The sequence below is a fragment of the Lissotriton helveticus genome, chromosome 1_1, assembly GCF_964261635.1.
Source record: "Lissotriton helveticus chromosome 1_1, aLisHel1.1, whole genome shotgun sequence".
Lineage (NCBI taxonomy): Eukaryota > Metazoa > Chordata > Amphibia > Caudata > Salamandridae > Lissotriton > Lissotriton helveticus.
Genome location: NC_136057.1, coordinates 1633759457 through 1633778956, shown reverse-complemented (window position 1 = coordinate 1633778956; position 19500 = coordinate 1633759457). Strand labels below are relative to the sequence as shown.

The 19500-nt window shown below is 46.9% G+C and overlaps 1 protein-coding gene and 1 long non-coding RNA gene across 3 annotated transcripts in view; one reads left to right on the top strand and one right to left on the bottom strand.

The window, feature by feature from the left end:
- The window catches only part of TESPA1 (thymocyte expressed, positive selection associated 1), a 624465-nt gene extending 606068 nt beyond the window's left edge, over positions 1-18397 (bottom strand). For both annotated transcript variants that reach the window (XM_078688622.1, XM_078688631.1), the window contains exon 1: positions 18241-18397. The gene's annotated coding sequence lies outside the window, so the exon portion shown is untranslated. The remainder of the gene's footprint in view (positions 1-18240) is intronic.
- LOC144773797 (uncharacterized) lies at positions 1048-2120 on the top strand. Its single transcript, XR_013600063.1, has 4 exons — positions 1048-1127; positions 1235-1347; positions 1433-1543; positions 1895-2120. It is a non-coding gene; the product is annotated as an uncharacterized LOC144773797 (long non-coding RNA).
- Positions 18398-19500: the final 1103 nt, after the last annotated feature.

Here is a 19500-nt window from a genome sequence, read left to right as displayed (position 1 = left end):
TTGCTCACACTAGACCTAGAAATCTAAGGGAATTACTCAAACCAATGAAAAAACAAACAGTTAAACACATAGGGATGAGGAAATGCCACAATTGTGGACAATGTGGCAACGTGATGTTGGGAGATGTGTTTGCACATCCACAAACGGGCAAGCAGTTGAAATGACGTCATACATCGGATTGTAACACAAATCAGGTGATATACGCCATTAAATGCCCTTGTGGTTTGGTATACGTTAGAAGAACAAGCCGGAAGATCAAGACCAGAACAGTAGAGCACAAAAGTCGCATTCGCAATCATAACACAACTTCACCACTAGCAGCACATTGGTTACAAGCATCACATTCCATACCACAACTTCGCTTCACAGTATTAGAACGCATTATTCCACAGTCCGGAATAGACATTCACACAGCTCTAGCATGCAGAGAAACACATTGGATCAATCTTTTGGGTACAGTGGCACCGGCGGGTTTCAATGACCATTATGAAATGTTGTGTTTCCTGTGAGGTGATCATACACAGTTGACTGAAAACATGTATCTTTGTACAGACTTTGCACTCACATGATTTCATTCATTTAATTTTCTTTGCTAATCAGGTGTTCATTTTGATTACAAGAACAAGCCACATACATCTGTTCTCATCGTTTTTACTTTTTTACATTTTTCCTACTCTCCCTTCCTCAGGGCTTTCATACACTGTAATCACTTTCTATGTATACACATGCTCCTTAATCTTTATACACATGACCCACATACTAGACCAACAATACCTGTACCAGTTGATCTTTGTTCACTTACATAGCGTTCTCTCAGATCAATAAAGTTTTCATTGAAGGCATTCTTTATAGGATCGCATGATAAGAAGCATGCGTTACTTCTTATATTGGGTCAGTAATCAGGGTATCTTGAACATAACTGTCTGCCCATGTCAAGTACAGCTAATGTAACAATTTTTTTACAAACATATGATACTGTCTCGGAACATCGGGTTTCGAACCCTGCCATTTGCGGTGCAACTGCGGCACTGTGTCTTTAAGAATGCAGTGCACGCTGGGTTAGCTTTCCAGTCAACGCGCCGAAGAAGCAGATACTAAATAAAGAGAGGATAACCGGGAGAAACATGGTAAATACTATTCAACAGCACTATATTAAATAACCAGAACGGAAGGTTTACCCTCTTTTTTAAGTTCAATTTCTGAAATGCGATTTTCATTTGCATTTCGTGTTTAGGATGGTGGCTCACTTCAATCTTAGACGTTTCAACTAACGAGCACCAACTACGCGTGGGGGTCTATTTGGATACATTTTGATACCGAGGGCGAGCTCCACATCGTCTACAAGTGGTAAGCGTCCTGTATCGCTCTGTCTGGATTCATGTTCAGACTTGAATCAGCACATTCTGAGTGGTTTTCTCATTTGGGATTACAGAGTGCGAACCAGCTTTAGCTCCACGATTAATTTGACCGGGATGATATTTTAGCGCCTTGACTTCATTGCAGAGGGACTCCCTCGATATCAATTCACCAATCGTGCTGATTGGTAAGCATGTTTCATATTGAATAATTTTTTTAGGGGAAATAATCACCACTATACCCGAACGAAGTCACTCATAGGCACATGCACTTAGGTCATGATTTTATCAGTACTTTGAACATCACTGAACATCACTATATTCTGTAGACGTACGCCACAAACACACTGCACTATAGTTTTTTCCTCTGCATCTTTCGACTCTCTTGTCTTTTTTTCTCAGTTTATTTCAATTTCAATTTTAACCGTTGTGAGTGCAAATTCTATCTCAGAGCTATGTAATAGGTGAATGTCTCAGTAGATTGAATGTTTGTAGGACATGAAGTTACGAGTTGATAGACACTGACTTTTGTGTTGCAGGTTTTCCTGTGGACTAAATCATTGAACACATTGCTGGATTCAGAATCAGACTTGTTTTCCCCTGAAGAAGGCTTCATGTGTTAGAACCCGAAATGCATTAGGATTTTCCTTTATTATTATTTTTGTTCTAATTTCAGTTTTCCAGATATTGATTGAAATGCTTTTGTGAAACAAGTATTTATGACAGCATAAAATTGATAAGTAATTGCTTTGTGATTACAGCATATAAGACACATGTGTTGAGTTTTTTATTTAAAATGTCTACATAAAAGAATAAGCTCATATATGCTAATTTCTTGTGAACTTTGTTGAAAGAACATATCTATTTGATCTTTACAAGTGCTGAGACGACTCCATTGTCGTCCATCAGGCTGTGCACAGTTTTCAGGCTGTGGTGATCCAGAGCCTTCTTTATGCTTTACATACCCGGAGTGACAGGGGTCCAATCACTCAACATAGCGGTAGCACGCACACAAACATAAAGTTAAGTTTATTGGAACATAATAAGGTTTATATTGAGAAAGATAGGTGTGCAGTTTCACTTACTCTTTGTTGTATCCTAGGCACAAGGCCAAACGCGGCCAAAGTCACACTTGCAATACACACTTAATCTAAGTACTCAGGAAGCAGGTGCGGATATGTAGCAGTTTTAATTAGAGGGAGACTTAAACAGAGTGAGTGAAGGGAGTGTAGCAGCCACATCATATAGCGGCCTGCAATGGCAGGCTGCTCGATAGTTTAATCACAATAAATGCCAGTGCAAACACACAGGTTAGCAATGGCAGACCGGGCCATGGGCCTATACAGGCCCTAGAACATTAGGTACAAGTGTGCACTCACCACCCATTCCAGGCCAGTCAGACTCAGGTCAACCCCATTATGGGTCCAATTGTGCACACTCAGCCTGCGCCTTGCCACACTCAGCCGGGCACCTTGTCACTAGCACAATGGGTGCCAGCATGCGGACACAGGCCTGGAATAGCAGGCCTGCCCCAGGTGTTAGAACAGCGGGATGTGGGTAGGCACTCACTGGCCTCCAACGGCAGGCCAGGCACCTATCCAAAATGCCATAGGTGCCAGGGCGCATCCTCAAGCCTTCGACATCAGGCCAGACACGTATTCGAAATGGCATAAGGGCCGGTGTGCACACCCTGGCCTGTCATGGCAGGCTGGGTGCTTAATTCACACCACTCAGGTGCAAGTGCACACTGCCAGGTCTACATTGGCAGACTGACCCATGTTTCAGAACACAGTGTTATCGCCTCTTCCTAGCCTGTGTAGGAAGGTGCGTGCACTTCCACCCTGCCCTGACAGTGAGGACTTGCTCATAGCCCGGAGGCCACACAAGAGGATCAGCAACACCCCAGGAGTATTCCTTGGGAAGATCTGAACTCCAAGGCCCCTGTGGGGGGTTACTCACTATCTGGGCAGGGTACATCCACATGTACCCACCCGGCCTTCAGCCTACCAGCGCCCCTTTGCCTGTCTGGGCTTGTCTGGGGGTGCTATCATTGTATGGGACAACCCACTCAGGGTTGTCTGAGATATAAGTGATGCCAACCTAGGCAGGGGCGCAATGGCGCCCCACATACCTGCAATGGCAGGCCCGATACAGGGTTGACAGGATGTCCAGGGGTGACTCACTTAGTGCTACATGCCAAGTTTAATTTTGCACATGACCCACTTTTAAATATCGGGCACCCTATCTCGTGGGCAAGAAGGTATACTTTGGGATGGCTTTTTAATAATTAAAAGGAGGGATTTCCACCTGTCAAAAAGGGTTACTTTGACAGATTTCACAGCAGTATTCTAGGCTGATGCATTCAGTTTACACATGGTAGGCCTGAAGCCATGTAAGTAAGTACATTTTTATTATGCATAGTTATTTTAAAATGTGTTTGTAACTGCCACAGTAAATTTCATAAATAATAAACATCAAAGGGAGGGATTTGGGACAAGGCTGCGGGTGGATCCCACATGCCCCACTGCTAGGATGTATGACACCTCCCCTCCCCCACATCACGTTGTATCCACTTCCTGTAAGTGGGGATGCAATGACACATCATATGTGGCATAGAGGCAGCACTGTTTGATGGCGTCTCCTTGATGGACGCAGCTGTCTGGAGCAACTGGGACTACAGCAGTGCATTTTTCTCCTCCAGCAGTGGATGGTGAAGTGAGTCAGTGGCTGCAGGGAGAGGCTGTGTTTCAGAGAGGCACAAGAATACTGCAGCTTCAATAAACCTCTAATATGGAAAAAAAACAACTACAACGCTATACGAAGGAAGGCCTACGCACGACACTACAGGGGGAGAACCACCAGGTTTCACACCAGAGGTAACTTCTTGGTTGTGCATAGCCATTTTCCTTTTTACCCGGTAGTGGGTCGCTGGTAAGGACTTTCATCCAACCCTGATATTAGCTCTATGTTCGGGGGGTTTGAAGTTGCCCCACCCCGCCTCTTTTGCCTTGAAATGCGAAAAGTTAAGCAAATTGATGGTGTCAGGGACAAGGGAAAAAACAATAAAGAGAAGGAACTAAAAAAGATGGGGAAACATTTAAAAGCTGCCAACGTGATGGGGAAGGTTGATGTTGCTTTAACACTGGCTCTTGAAGTAAAAACAAGGGCAGCTCAAGTGAAATCAGCAGCAGCAAGAGCAGAGCGCAGTTTACAGTTGAGCCAAGGGTCAGGGCTAGTAATAAGCCCACTGAACTCTGAGGATTATTTATCAGCTACTTGCAAAGAAGGAGGGTCGGGTTTGGCAGGTGTCCCTTAAAGATGGGCATAGCAGACGGGGCCTTTGAGGCGTGCTCACTGACAGAAAAATAATACAATCTGTGTCCTTGTAATTTAAAATGCGGGTAATGATGGCCAGTGGTGGGGCCCCCGGCAGCGGCTGAGCCACTAGCGCATTGTGCGCTCTCTCAATGGTAAAGTTAGAGGACAGCCCGCTGGGTTTCAGGGTGCCTCGTATCCAGGCCTCAACAAACTGCTTAGAGTCTGCCCCCTCAGCCCACTGTGGAAACCCCAGGAGGCGCACAGTGTTGTGGCGCGTGTGCACCACCGCATCTTTCCCCTAGCCTTCAAGGCCCCAGACTGAGACGTGACCGCTGCACCTGCTTCCTCCAAGTGGTCACTCCGGACTGCAGATCTTCACTGGAGCCCTATTAAGAAACCTTGCAGAGATCAGTGTGCAAGAGATTGACTTCCAGTCCCACTGTCTCTATTTTGTTCTCCAGGGCCACTCCAGAGCCCTGAATAATCTCCAGCAACTCAGCCCTTGAGGGCTTTATTGCCAACCGCTTGACTTCCTGGTTTCCTGCACTGTGAGGTGGAGGCCATGGTCGTGTAATGCTTCATGGTGTTCCCCTGGGGGTCCCTGCCTGCTTATTCCTTCCCACTAGTTTTCTGGAACCAGAGTTTCTATGTGGACAATACGGACTCACACCCCCTTGGCCCCCACTATCAGCAATCCCAGGCTGTCTCCCACTGCTTCTGGGGTGTAAAGGAATGCAGCCAAAGACAGGTAGTTGTACCCCAGTTGTAGAGGTCCCCTTCCTCACAGTGCAGAGGACAATCATTCTCCAGGTGCAAGCCAGAAGTAAATGCCCCACAGACACCTCAGGTCAAGCCCAAAGGTTTTCAATGTCACCTCAGTCACTTACTTCACCACCTCAATGAGTATCATATTTGCCACACACCGACCAAAGCCAAATCTGGGATGTTGAAGTAGATCTTCAACCGTAACCATATGTATGTGTGTTGCCGCTTTCCCTTTCTCTTGAGGGTTTAGTTGGTGTGTAGAAACCCACCACCACCAGCAGTATTTACTTCAATGAAGAAAAACAACGCTTCATGAAATGGCAGACACAAATAGCGGAGAGTGATTCTTTTTACCTCGCAGACTTATGATGCATTTCCAGAAGGCTCAAGGATCACAATGGTTCAGTGCTTGAGTATGGCAGCTGCATCCAGGGTGGCCGTACCCCCCACGCATACCTGGTCAGTGAACCTGGCCCAAAAAAGTGTGTGTTCATTGGAAAAATGGGGACCCCTACATATAATTTCGTTTGCTATTCGTAGGGAAAATATAGACAATTGTAGATAAAGGAAAAGTATAGCAAACCAACGATGATTATACTGCCCTTATGGTATACCTATTATTGTGCGACCTGGAATGATTGTTAGCTGTGACACATTGGTATATCAAAATTTGGAAACCATTTTATTTAATTTTTTTTATAAAACATCTTTTCTTTTGTATTGATCATACTTTTTGTTTGTTTTTCTCGTATAAAGAGGATATACTGTTCATATAAATTAACATAGAAATACAATATTACATATATTTACATATAAGTGCAGAGAAACAAAGGGAACATAAAAAATAACAATACGAAACAAGTGCTTTGTGATATATTCAGTCGATGGAAGAAATGAGGAAGGCAATGCGGTGGAATGGAACTACGCGCGTTTCGGCCAAAGGACCTTCGTCAGGAGACCGTCATTCGTGAGTTACAAACATAGTAACGTGCAACAAATTGGATGGTGTTTCACTTTAGTATTCCTCAAGAAAATGTTACCACTGACTGCAGTGATTCGTTTATACTTATGGGATATCTTTATTGGAGTCCCATGTATATAGAAATGATTGTTCTTCAAGATCAGTATCACTGGTGGTTCTGCCTAATGTTGACTACTGTGTGTCAACCTTGATTAGGGGTAGGAGACCTGCTCTTTGAATTCAATATTCGTTTTTCTTAATTATTCGGAGCCAAAGAGGCCCGTTTGTTTATTTGTCCTTCGTGTCAGACACGAAGCCAGTCAGACGAAAAAAGGACCCCCGTGCAACGAACAGTCACAATAATGCGAAGATAATTTGACTGACTCGATAGAAAATACATCCTATTCACTCAATTTAACCATTTTAACCAAGGAAGTCTACCACAAGAATAAAATAAGTTGTGGACTGACTAACCTTTTTTAAAAGAAAACTTCACCTTTTCACGACCACACCCCCCTGCCCTCTCACACGCATGCACCATATGGCCGGAATAAAAGATCTCCGATAAAGAGCCCCGGTTTCGGGAGCCCGTCAGACATTGCAGCGCCAGTCTGACGAGGAGCAGAACCCATATGATGAAGCATGACACCTAGCTTGCTGGGTGTGTGAGGGTTTTAATTCCAACTAGGGGATTCCCCCCTCTTTCTAGCACACACACCTCTCCACCACTCTTCTCGGGGAACTTTGTACCTTCTCTTGTACTACTAGTTTATGGACTTGTACACTGGACCCCACTAAATATTGTCCACCCCCAGTCCCTCCTTTGTTCAAATGTTATGCGCGAGAGTACTCTCGCGGGACTCTGAGGATACCTACAGTAAACAGCTTTTACTGCGAGGACCAAAAAGGGCCCACTGATACTATCCTGGTACAGTTGGGTTTTCACACTATTCTAGATTTCTGCCTGTCTTCCACAAAAAACTGAGATTGGTGCTAACAACACCTTAGCATGGAAGATGTGCCAGGTCTAAGTTTCGATGAAGAAGCAATAGAAGAAGCTCTAAGAGCGGCCCCCTCACTCTTTGGAATGGGGGGTGCCAATGCCTTAAGTGCTGCTAATGAGGACTGGGCAACGGTAACTTCACTGAAGAAAGAATGGCTCAGGATAACAATACATGGGGCGATGATGACTGAGTACCTCCGGGCCAAGATCGCCCCACAGGGATTAATAGTCAATATCATGCCGAGACTGTTCCTTGAAGACGGTCAGTTCAAAGTAGACTGGTGTCATGTGTCTTGGAAGTGTACAAGAGACCTCCTGTTTCTGATTGTTAAAACTGCTAAAAGATTGGCTGATGCACTCTTGGTGAAGATCGCAGCAATTGAAACAACGATTCAAGGCACAATGAAGAAAACTCCCTTCACAGCTAAATTGGCAGAGATCAACCAAGAGACTTCTGACAACCAGGAATTCCTTTTACAGCAAAAAATGACCAAATTGCAAAAAGATATAGCAAAATTCGACAAGGAGAAGGTATACCCCTACCTCAAGGAAGGCTATACTAACAACAGGAATAGCTACTCCTCTGATGAGAGCTCTGGCAATGACAGCCGTAGGGGCTCCTCAGGGAGCGACTCCAGTGGTAGTAACCAAACTAACAATAGAGGTAAACAGGGCCGCCAAAATTGGAACCAAACGCCTAATAATGGTCCGATGTTCCAAGGTCCCCAACAGATGTTACCTCCTTGGCAATATCCCTTCTACCCCCAGGGTCCTCCACAATTCTACCCAATGAACCCACCTTTTTTAGGCAGAGGTTGGGGCAGAGGAAGAGGGCGCAAGCGAGGAGGACAAAAAGCCGTACAATGGCAAGACCAAGCAACTGCTCAGACATCGGTGGAGACCAGGAGCACAACCAGAGGCAGAAGAGTCTAATTGTGAATCTCTCAAATAAAACATTGAGCATGATAGAGACTGAAATTCTTGAGAAAGGACTAGGCTTTGTTCCTACTCCGACACCTGATACCTTCACTGAGATGTGCGAATTAAAACAATTCTTTAGGAAGGTACGTCTTCGTTCGTTTTTTGCTGATAAACCAGACCAAGAAGGAAAAAATTGACACGGGGTTACGAAAACCTTCCACCTTTACCCCTACCGACTCAATGGTTCCCCCTGAGATACTAGCCTTCGAGAGGGCGGTACTTAGGAGTTTGGACAATAGACCCAATACCTCATCTCACAAAAACATGAGTGCAAGTGAGAAAGAAGCTGTCTTAGCACTTGGGGGTGACACCAGTATAGTCATCAAACAGGCAGACAAGGGTGGGGCAACTGTTATCCAAAACAGTTGTGACTACGACACTGAATGTAAACGCCAACTCGCCAATGTCAATCACTACAGACCACTTATTACAGACCCTACTAAAAGACTGGCTACCACTATCACTAGCTTAGTTCTGGAGGGTGAAACGAATGAGTGGATCTCTAAGAATGAAGCAGCCTTCCTGATCACTACAGACCCGGTCATCCCATACTTTTACACCCTGCCTAAGATTCATAAAGGGGTGTCACCAGTACCAGGTAGGCCGATTGTCTCTGGTATCGGCTCAATTCTTGAGCCGTTATCTAAATTCTGCGACTCCTTCCTCCAACCAGTGGTTAGGAAAATTCCATCTTTTTTACAAGATACCAGAGATGTTCTCCGCCTCGTCGAATCCATTGAGGGGAGGGACGGTGTTGACCTCCTCCTCACCATGGATGTTGAGGCATTATACACTAACATCCCTCAGCAAGCTACCTTGGAGGCAGTTGAGTCCACCCTTCTGCAAGAGGAATGGTCCTCTCCCACACCAATAGCTTTCATTATGGCCTGTGCCTCTCTGGCATTGACAGAGAACTTTTTTCAATATGGTACCCAATTGTACCATCAGATCCAGGGGACCTCAATGGGTTCTACTTTTGCCCCGAGCCTGGCGTGTATTTACATGGCCACCTTCGAAGAAAACACCATCAGGTCTGTACTCAACCCCTACCTTGGTAATATTACCTTGTGGTGCAGGTATATTGACGACATCCTCATTCTATGGAAGGGTGATCGTACAACATGCAAAGCTTTCTGCTCTTGGGTGAATGAACAGAACCCCTATTTAAAATTCACTGGGAATATTTCAGCAGATAGTATCCCCTTTTTGGATCTATATATCAACCTGACTCCCACTGGTTTGAGCACGACTCTCCATCGCAAGAGTACCGACAGAAACAGTCTCCTCCTGTATCAAAGCTACCACCCCCGCGCCCTGAGGGATAACCTCCCCTTTGGGCAATTCCTCAGGGTCCGGAGAAACTGCACAGCCAAAACTGATTTCCAAAAGGAAGCCACACTCCTACAACACAAATTGCAGGACAGAGGTTACCCCACCAGACTACTGAATAAGTCTCGAAAAAGAGCTTTGAACAACCCAAGAGAGAGTTTACTTGAGTCATATCCTAAAACCAGAGATGAACAGATAACATGTGTCACCTGTTTCACTCCCAACTCTACTTACCTGAAGAAAACCATAAATAAACATTGGCCCATAGTCAACACAGGCGGTCTAGAGATCCCCCGCCCTAGGTTCGCCTTCAAAAGAACTCCGAACCTCAAGGACGCACTGATCCACACACGCCCAAAGAAAACTACCACTGACAAACAAAGCACATTATGGAGACTCCCCCCAGTGGTTGGCCATTTTCCCAGTGGTGGATGTGTTGTATGTCCACAAACCTTACAAGTCAAAGAGGTGAGAATTACAGACACCTTCGTGTGGCAACTTCACAAACACACGAATTGCAATAGCACCAAATGCATTTACATGATCACCTGCCCCTGTGGGAAAAACTACATAGGGATGACTATGAGACAGATTAAAGTGAGAATAATGGAGCATAAGAGTAACATTAGGTGCTTAAAAACACACACCAAACTATACGAGCACTATACCCAAAATAACCACCCTGCAGACAGCCTGAAAGGGTTGGTCCTCTAATCCCACCCAGCCATCTCTAAACCAGCATTATTTAAGATCGAGCAGAGATGGGTTCATCGACTCCAATTGGACTTAATGGGGCTTAACGACTCTGTCCCGTGGGCATCCCTGAGTAGTTAGAATCACTGTCCTATAAGAGAGCCTATTGTATACCTTTCATAACCTGTTACCCCACAAACTTGCTGTGGTTAGAATAACTGTCCTATAAGAGAGCCAATTGTATACCTTCCATCACCTGTTACCCCACATACTTCCTGTGGGACCACACTCGTAGTATACAATCAAAACCACACTCCGAATCCCCCTGTGTACTCCACCTAAATTTAAGACAGGGTGTTGTTCCTTCATTTGGGGAGTCATTGTAATTTCCCGCTACTTGAATGCATTTTCCCTTCCTTACCTTGCCCGAGCATTGCTCAACACCCCTCTCCAAGATGGCCACCACCTCCATCTCTCAGTCCTATGCTTCTGGCAACCACTTCCACCACGCATGCGCAGTTGAGTAGATGCACGTCACTCCTTCGATGCAAACTGTCCCGTGGGCATCCCTGAGTAGTTAGCAGCTTTGTCCTGCCAGAAAGCCAACTATATACTTCACCTCACGTGCTACCCCATAAACCACCTGTGGGACAACACTCGTATTATACAAAGAAAAACAAACACCCCTAATTCTCCTGTGTCCTCCATCTATTTTTAGGAGAGGACGTGTTTCCTTTAATTGGGGAGTTTGTTACAAATATTTCTTCCCTACTGGGAGGTATTATTCCCTGCTCTACCGGGCCGGAGCAATGCTCGATACTCTCCTTCAAGATGGCCGCCACTTTCATCTCTCAAACGTATGCCTCTGGCAACCACTTCTTCCACGCATGCGTAATTGAACAGATGCACGTCACTCTATCGGTGCTACCGATGATGTCGATCCGGGACGGCTACTTAAATAATGGCGCGCCCCCAGGGTCCGGCACCAGCTGCTGGGCGCCTCAATCGAGACGCCGTCCGAGGGGTAGGTGTGTCGGCTAGGACCTTGAGCCGCCGTAGGTAAGGACGCTGACCGTTAACTCCACACTTGTCCCCATTGACCGGCTGGCTTCACCCAGTCACCGGCGAGTAGGGCTGCAGAGACTCTCTATTACCCGTGAGCCTGGGCGGTCGGGTAGGGCGCATGTCATCGGGTCTCAACGCCGCGTGTGGGGGCTGTGGATGGTCGGGGCGATCGTGAGTTGCCGGCCCCTCCCGCTCCACTGCGTGGCTGTTTTTTGGTGTCCCGAAGGCTGGGACGCGACGCGGTTGGTGCAGGCGCCCGGTAGCTTCGTTGGCCCTTCTGGCTTTTCTAATGGGAGCCCGCACGGGTTTGACCATGTGGCAACAGCATTGCCTGGACACTCCGTGGTTGTGGTTATGAGGTATTTGTCACCTCACCGAGCCCGTGTTGCCGTAGGGGTTTCCCATTTGTCCACCCTCAACCCCCAGCTGCATTTTGATAAGGTTACCACATTACATCATGCTTGAATTACCCCACTAGGTACCATACCTTACTCAACTGGTCCATCGGAAGCAGACTGCGAAGTACCTCTAGGAACCTCTTGGGGTGAGCATGATTAACCCGGTTTTCCTCCAATAATTAGCAAAATTGACTTCTTCATACTCCATTATTAAGTGACCATTCCACAGACCAAACGGTTGTGTTTTGTTATTATTACCACCAATTCACTATGTCTGACACTTAGTTTTAACTCTTCACCTTAGTGGTTATATATGTGTGTGTGTGTGTGTGTATGGGCTGAACCTGTATCAGTCCTGTATATCGGATTACTGCTTAAAGCCGCTACCTGTGAAATTATGTTAATCTGATTCTTTGCAGGTCATAATATTTCAGCAGGACCAATCAGCCTGCTCCTCGGTAATACCGACCACTTAAGGTTGTATACCAGATTGTTAGTTTCAATTTTTCACCTTTTTTATTTTCTCACTGTGTGGTACTATACACTGAGGTCCTGACGAATTGCCACTATGGCAAGAAACATGTTGACCAAACAAGAGGGTAGTAGTTAATTTGCTAGGATAGTTCCAGTGCATTTAGCTCCCCTCCCACCCATTTTAACCAAGGAAGTCTACCACAAGAATAAAATAAGTTGTGGACTGACTAACCTTTTTTAAAACAAAACTTCACCTTTTCACGACCACACCCCCCTGCCCTCTCACACGCATGCACCATATGGCCGGAATAAAAGATCTCCGATAAAGAGCCCCGGTTTCGGGAGACCGTCAGACATTGCAGCGCCAGTCTGACGAGGAGCAGAACCCATATGATGAAGCATGACACCTAGCTTGCTGGGTGTGTGAGGGTTTTAATTCCAACTAGGGGATTCCCCCCTCTTTCTAGCACACACACCTCTCCACCACTCTTCTCGGGGAACTTTGTACCTTCTCTTGTACTACTAGTTTATGGACTTGTACACTGGACCCCACTAAATATTGTCCACCCCCAGTCCCTCCTTTGTTCAAATGTTTAATTCAGCGCCAGGCAGATAGGGCTGCTTCTGCCGGTTCTACTCGTGCTGTGTGAAAATCAATAGAGGCACAGTAGCCACTTCATAATGGCCAGGGCCATTCACCGTGTCCTCATTGGTGCTTTGTTTTCAGGGTGCGGTGCAGGCCTGCGACAGCTAGGTGCACTGCCCTCAGATCTTCTCTCCACGGGCCGCGGCGGTCTCGCCTCGCACCTGCGTGCCATGAAGGTTGTTGAGAGAGCGATGCTGGGCTTTCGTTGATGTCAGTGCTGGTACCTCTTCGCTGGCGGCATATACGGCAGCTTTCAGTAGCAGGTACGGGGGCATTAACCCGCTCACTGCGTTGCTGCCGCATCGCCTTTGCTTTGCCCTTGGGCGCTCATAGGGCAGGACCTGTGTGGCACGAAGTTCCCTTGTGGGGTAGGTGCAGTCCCACCTCTTGTGATGCAAGCACTTTCAGGTGCTGGTGAACACAGGCCATCTCTGACTGCGGGGCTCGTTGGGAGGGCTGGTGGCAAACTTTTCGACCCGCTTTTGTGTTGTTGAAGCAGGGGGCACAGGGGCCGCTTTACTACTTCTGGCGCATCTCTGCTAATCAGCAGGGATGCGCCAGAAGAGTTGCGACGCATCTGCCCATCCATGCGCCACCACTGATGCGCCGCATTTACAATGCGGCGCACCGTGGCGCACGGATGGGCAGATGCATGTTGCATCCCCCCGCGGAAAGGCGGCGCATTGCTGGAGTTGCGTCGCAAGCGTGACGCAGCTCCAGCAAGGCTCGGGGTCCCCCTATCCCTATATATACAACACTAGATTTGGGAGGGCCTGAGGGACATTTAAAGACCTAGCATAGGTTGTGTCCCCTGTACTAATATATTAACAACCTAGCAAACCTATGGGTCTCTCATCTGAAAATCTAATCAGGAAGACTTTGTGTTGCACATCAGCAGCACAATGGTATGCTGACGGAAAGTCAGAAAGTAGGGTACTGACTTAAGGCGCCATACAGAAGATGGTTAACCCTGTGTTAGCAATGTATAACTTTTGTTATTGGATTCCCATCAACATCGTGTGTGATCAATATTATCATGTGGTCATCCATCCTGGGTCTGTGTCTCTAGATCACCGAGACAACTTTGGTACCCACCATAGACTCATAGTTTACCTGTGCCAACAGTTGGACAACCATATGGATCTGATCTGACGGGTTCGTGCAGTGCAAAAAAACAAAAGTGTGTGAAAGATTAAAATAGGATAGAGGATCTCAAAAATATTTTATTCAGCCAAGACCTCTTCCTAATTTAAAACTAAGAACAGCGCAAAACATAACTGCAGTTTAACAAATATCTGCATGGGGGCCAACATGTTTCAGCCTTAACGGGAAAAAGGACCCTAGGCTTTCTTTAGGGCCCCTGTTCTAATAACGATGCTACTGCAAAATTAGTGTATAGTGATCAACTAGATTCCCCAAAATTATGTATTACTAAGATATAATCAACAGTAAAGGATATGAATCTCCATAAACTGTGGCTTCACTTCTCCAGCACCCAATATCTCTGTTGATTCTGTGGAGGAGAAAGTGAAAAATAAACACAACGAACACAGGGAAAAGACATCTTATGGTTAGGGACCGTTCCCTAGCTTAGACACCTAGAGTATATGTCTAAGTTTAGTACATATAACTACTCACCCAGAGTGTCTGGGGAAAAGACCTCACCTCGTCCTGGACCTGGCTCAGGCGTAGTGAGACCCCGCTCTGAAAGAACAAATAATATACTGGAAAATAGGATCGGGTACAGGACTCACTGTTCCTATCTTTAACCCATTCCTGCATGTACCAGTAAAGGTTCTTTGTTTTTTATAGCATGGTTTTTTCCTGAAAAACAAAGAACCTTTACTGGTACATGCAGGAATGGGTTAAAGATAGGAACAGTGAGTCCTGTACCCGATCCTATTTTCCAGTATATTATTTGTTCTTTCAGAGCGGGGTCTCACTACGCCTGAGCCTGGTCCAGGACGAGGTGAGGTCTTTTCCCCAGACACTCTGGGTGAGTAGTTATATGTACTAAACTTAGACATATACTCTAGGTGTCTAGGCTAGGGAACGGTCCCTAACCATAATATGTCTTTTCCCTGTGTTCGTTGTGTTTATTTTTCACTTTCTCCTCCCCAGAATCAACAGAGATATTGGGTGCTGGAGAAGTGAAGCCACAGTTCATGGAGATTCATATCCTTTACTGTTGATTATATCTTAGTAATACATAATTTTGGGGAATCTAGTTGATCACTATACACTAATTTTGCAGTAGCATCGTTATTAGAACAGAGGCCCTGAAGAAAGCCTAGGGTCCTTTTTCCCGTTAAGGCTGAAACATGTTGGCCCCCATGCAGATATTTGTTAAACTGCAGTTATGTTTTGCGCTGTTCTTAGTTTTAAATTAGGAAGAGGTCTTGGCTGAATAAAATATTTTTGAGATCCTCTATCCTATTTTAATCTTTCACACACTTTTGTTTTTTTGCACTGCACGAACCCGTCAGATCAGATCCATATGGTTGTCCAACTGTTGGCGCAGGTAAACTATGAGTCTATGGTGGGTACCAAAGTTGTCTCGGTGATCTAGAGACACAGACCCAGGACGGATGACCACATGATAATATTGATCACACACGATGTTGATGGGAATCCAATAACATAGTTATACATTGCTAACACAGGGTTAACCATCTTCTGTATGGCGCCTTAAGTCAGTACCCTACTTTCTGACTTTCCGTCAGCATACCATTGTGCTGCTGATGTGCAACACAAAGTCTTCCTGATTAGATTTTCAGATGAGAGACCCATAGGTTTGCTAGGTTGTTAATAAAAGTCCCCCTATCCCTAACATGCTGCATCAATACTTACGCCTGCTTGAAACAGGCGCAGGGTTTTGACGCAGCATGGCCGGAAAGTGAATGAGTGAAATCTTGTAGACTTTTCAGAGGCATTCCTGTGCCGGAACGCCCCCCCCCCGTGCAGGAACGCCCACATGCGGCGCAGGGCTTCACATCCCTAGATGCGTCACGTTGTAAATAGCCCGCAGCATGGGGCTGGCCTTGCGCTGCCGCTGCGTCACAAAAGTGATGGAACGGCGGCACAAATCTGGCGTAAGGGGATTGTAAATTTGCCCCGCAGAGTCAATCAATATGTCAGTTGCGCGCCTCCCATGTTGTGGCCATGGGCCGATCCGCTCACCGCATGCTGGGTACTCACTTGTGGCGCCGGAGGGAGTCCATGGGGGGCGTAAAGCAGGCTGCACCTTCTCTTCCCACAATGGTTTCCACAGCAGTGTGGGAGACGGGGCTGCGATCCGCTTCATGCGACATTGGCTTACTTCATGAGATAGGGCATGTAATTTCTTTCGGTGCAGGGCATGCGGTGCAGCGGCTTCAGGACATTTGAGGCTGGTGCAGGCTTAGTCCTCCTGGGGGGGAGGGTGCCGCGTGTTACAAGTCGGCAGGGTGAATGTTCAGTGTCACACGCTGGTTGCATGGTTCTGCCTGTGGGTCATCGGCTTTCAGGTGCCCTCGTCCTTGCTAGTTTGATGGTGGTGTGCAGCAGGGGTGCTGTATGTACAGGCTACATCTCCCCCCTCCATGATCGAACATGGAAAAATCGATGGCACACACGCCGGGCTCAACCCGCTTTTCGCCATTGTGGTATATGGGCCTCAGGCCCGCTTGTTGGATGAATGACCACAGACACGGCGTAGTTGGGTACTAAAACTGGCCTAGGGCACGTGCCCCCGGCCCCTTTTATTTGCAGGGTCACCTGACTGGTGACGCCTGTGGTCGGTGGGTGTAAAGTGTGGGGTACAGCATGTAGAACACTAGAATGTGTCCAGCCGGACACTACACCTGCCTCCAAATACTGCGCACTCCAGCCCACAGGAGCCTGCAGCAGGGCCACACGTAGCACCGAGGGGAACTCTTCGAGTGCAGGCCAAGGTGGGGGCCGGTTTTGGGCCCCTGGGGGCCATTTTTGTTACAGGGTCGTTTATGCAGCATAGCTGCAAAATCGGCCCTGTAACAAAATCGGCCGAAAACCGGCCCCGGCAAAGAGCTCGTCGCACCCCCAACCTCCCCCCCCCGGGGGCCGGCCGGACTCTTTGCCGGGGCCAGTTTAGGTTCGCAGTCTGGCCCTGGCGCCCTGTCAGCCTCTTGCACATCTACGCCCCCTTTTAGTTGCTTTGACCACCGGGCCTACAGGTAGGGCTCGGGATTAAGAGCTTTGTAATCGTTAAGGACCATCCAGGCGTGATGTTTGGCTGTTAGTGCCTCTTTACCCTTAGCAGCTGAGATTTTTTTCAGTACGCAATATATATCTTTTTTTTGAATGACCCTTGGGGAAGGTCCCAAGTTTTTACAGGGCCGCCTGTGGAAGGCATAATAGTTAATGCAGTCCACAGGTGGCATTTAGCTGCCGGACCCAGGATGCATTTACTACATCATGCACGAGGAATGTGTAGGCAAGTTAATCAGTTGTATGTCAATTTACCCAGGTATAGCGTGGGAGCAGTGTCACTTTACTCCTCCTTAGCAGAGGTAAAGTGCACAGCGTTTTAAGTTTTTAAGTTCAGCAAATATAAGGTGCAAAAAAAGCTGAAAAACCTAGTGTGACCATGCAGAAGAGGCGAGTGAAAGAGACATTGGGGCAGAAGGCAGTGGCTTATCAGCAGTGTCATTGGCCCTACAGAAAGAAAGAGCAAAATAGGCCATCCTGACCTCCTTTTGTTAGAAATTGAGATGTGGAGAGCATCTATAAGTACACCTGCAGCAGAAGTGAGGAGGGATATAAAACCGAGAAAACCGGTACTAGAGAATGTGACACATGAAGTGGGGAACAATAAGGAAAGGGAAAATGAGGCAGACGTAAGCAGTGATTAATAGGAAGAGAGAAAGAAAGCATTAATTAACGGAATACAGGAGAAACCACACTTTCTACAACTGTAACTATTAGATTGGTGCACATTGTGTGAACTCGCTCACAGCCCTCCTTCCCTTGCAAGCTCTTCTGCTGCCTCTTTGCCCCAACCTCCCCTCCCCAATCCTCTCTTAATCTTTTACACACACATTTCCTTTACCCTTTCTGTGTTTGTATAGACCTTTCTGGATACCCCTGCACTCCATACCGCGTGTCACGTGTCTTCTCACCCATGCATCTTTTCCGTGCACCAAAACGGTGCTAACACGAGGCCACCTAGCAAGCCGTTTCTCCGAGTTTGACACAGCAAGAACAACACATGAAGATGCCAAAGTTCTACTTACAATCCCTTGATACAAGGCCGGCGTGACGCAGCCTCGTTAGATGTACTGGCCCCTTCTGGTCTCCGAAGTGACCCATCTCCTAAAGCCAGCACAGCGTCGATCTGCCCGCTTTTAACTGTTGTTCCCTCCAACTGTCACGGAGCGTGCCCGGTCTCGCGCTGTGACATCAGCGGGGAAAAGGAAGTAGGCTGTCTGCTTTTAGGAGGGGAGAAACCAGCAAGCATCACTCTCACCCACATCCTCCGGCACAAAACAAATGAGCAAACGAGCATGGGCAAGAACCCTCGGTAAAGGGCGGCGCTGAAAGATAGCTATCGAAACCCTGCACTCAGGGCACAAGTCGGGGTACCACGCGGGTGGACGGCATCCCCCCACTTATTTTCCAGGGTTTTCCAGGGTGGACGCCGTCCACCCTGCTCAATCAAAACGCCGTCTACCCTTCCCAAATAGGAGCGCGCACAAAGTCCACAAAGAATGCATTTCCGGGTGTCTGGCTGAATCTTCTCGGACTGCCGCCGGTCACCATGCCCCAAATGGCCCATCATCCCCTAATGAGAAAAGATTAGCGGGTACCTGGAAGTCAAACGGGGGAGGAGGGGGGGAGGGGGATGTGCTCTCAGTGAGAAAGCAGTTTCAGAAAAATTAGCGATCACTGTTGACAAGTCTCGCAGGTGACCTTCCGAAACTAAAACGTGATCACATCCATGTTCCTTATTCTTTTGCCACAGCCATCTGCTAACTGATTTAATGTGTGCCTCGCCAGACAATAAAAGGAGCAGTACTGCATCTATTTCGACATCGCCACCAAAGGTCGAGTATTTCCAAGAATTACATTTTTAATTTTACATCTTTAACACCCAGAAAATAAACTCCGCTTTCAGAAAAAGAAAAAGAAAAATATTGTGAAAAGTATCAGACGTGTTTTAGAGTAACAATGCAGCAGGATTGTTATTTTCTGCCGTCGCATATGCGGCCCTCTATTCAGCTAGAAGTAGTGTTGGGGGGAAAGTCCTCTATCCCATTTAATTTTATAGGTGATGGGGTGGCGTGGTTTAGAATGCAGGGGGCCAGAGCCATAATTCCAGCTATTCCGTTTGACCAAAGTATGTGATTGTGGGCAGAACCAGGGCGTAACACCAGCTTCTCCCCATAGTGTGTACATTTGGGCATAAGAGGGTCCATTCCCTTGTTTGTAAAAATGTGAGCATTTAAATGCAGCTTAGTCTGTAAACAAAGAAAATCTCAAAACGCATGTTAATT